Source organism: Mus pahari, chromosome 21 (genome assembly GCF_900095145.1).
Source record: "Mus pahari chromosome 21, PAHARI_EIJ_v1.1, whole genome shotgun sequence".
In the NCBI taxonomy this organism is placed as follows: Eukaryota; Metazoa; Chordata; class Mammalia; order Rodentia; family Muridae; genus Mus; species Mus pahari.
Window position 1 is genome coordinate 11,007,209 of NC_034610.1, and position 1,951 is coordinate 11,009,159.

The window sequence follows — 1,951 nt, forward strand, 5'->3', positions numbered from 1 at the left end:
TGGAAGAGCAGTCAGTGCTCTTAACCACTGAGCCATCTCTCCAGCCCTATTTGTTTAACTACTATTAAGTGTTGATTGCATTTGAACCCTAAGTTCTAGGCATGTAATGGTTGATAAGTAGTAATTCTGTTTTTTCTTTCTGGTATTTATTTTCAGTATTTCAATGGCTGGGGCTTTAATGTACCTTGCTGGTTTTTTTCTTCTTTCTTTCTGTGTTTTGTTTGAGACAGGATGTTGTGGTTTGGGTTGTATAACCCAGGTGGCCATGAACTCAGGGATTCCGCCTGCCTCTTTCAAGTAGCTGGGATTATAAGCCACTAGAGCTCACCACGGTCTCCATTAAACTGGTTCTGTATTATGCATATCCTTTTATCCTTACAGGAGATAGAACACAGTGTCTCGTGCTTGCAGGGAATGACCTACGTCCAGAGTAAAACCCTCAGCATGTACTAGAATGTTATGTGTAGTGTACCTAGATTACACATGAAGCAGACTCTTTGAGAATGTGATTATTGTCTTAGAGTTTCTTTTATTGTGATAAGATACTCTGACCAAAAGCAACTTTTGTGGAGGCAAGGGCTTATTTCAGCATATAGTTATGGTGTATGAGAGAATGCTGCATACTGGCTTGCTCAACCTGCTTTCTTACACTCACAGGGGTGGCACCACCCACACTGAGTTGGGCTTACCCACATCAGTCAAGATAATACCCCCAGACTTGCTTACAGGCCAGTCTTACAGAGCCTGTTCTCAAGATTCCCTCTTCCCGTTTATGTCTACATCTGTGTCGAGTTGACAAGAACAACCAAGACAGTGGTTTTAGTGAGAAGGGGTCTTGCTACCACCTAGCCAGGCTGATCGGGCACTTAGCCTTCAATCTCTTGACTCCCAAGATTGACCCGATGTACTCAAGTGAATGCCTAGCTGGGTACATTCACGTCCACACTGCCTAAGGATATCCTCAGATAGCCCTTGCCATTTATAAATGCCTTGTGCATTTACTTTGTTTTGTTTTGTTTTTCCAGACAGGGTTTCTCTGTGTAGCCCTGACTGGCCTGGAACTCAGAAATCCGCCTGTCTCTGCCTCCCGAGTGCTGGGATTAAAGGCGTGCCACCACTGCCTGGTGTGCATTTACTTTTAAAAGCCCCTTGGCATTTAGAACTTCCTGTAATACATTCTGAGTAGACAGCATTGCTGGTAATTTGGGATGTGAAGCCACACACACACCTCTGAGTCTTTTCCTGAGTCAGTTTGTACAATTGCTGTAAATTCCTTCCACAGCTATGGGTTATGATACTAGTTCTATTTGGTTCTTACTGATTTAGCTTCAAGTTAAGGTGGACAGCATTTGCCCAGTAAAAGTGTTCCTCATAGCAATCTCTAAATGATCCCATATATCTTAATGTACACATAGGTGGTATGAACTCATAGGTCAGGACTTTGTGTAGTATGCTATAGTCAGAAAGTCAATGGTAGTAGAGTGTGATGTGGCCTCTTAAAAATCAAAGTGAACAAGAATGCTAGGATAACATGATACAACAGCTCTGTTCAGGTTTGGCTTAGCATGGATCTCTGATGTTGAGAATTCACTTTTGAGTGACAACTGGAAACTTTTGGTCATTGCTTGGCAGTGTATCGTATGGAATACCCCACACCTGAAAGATGGCCCAGGCCCACTCTACTCAGGTTGCTGCTTCCAGGGCCAGTTTCTTCTCTCTTCACTTTGCCCTGTCAACCTGTGAGGACAGTCTGTACAAAGGGAAGGAAGGATCTAGTTTATCAATCTAGTATAAGCAGGTTCCCTGGCTTTTCAAAGTCAGAGCTGAAGTAGGGCCTCACATCCAGACTCCTGCCATCCCTGGTACTTGTACTTTACTGGCTTCTCCTTGTCCCACTTAGTCTAACAAAGCTCAGGCTCTCTGTTCTGTACCAGACAGAATTTGTCTACTT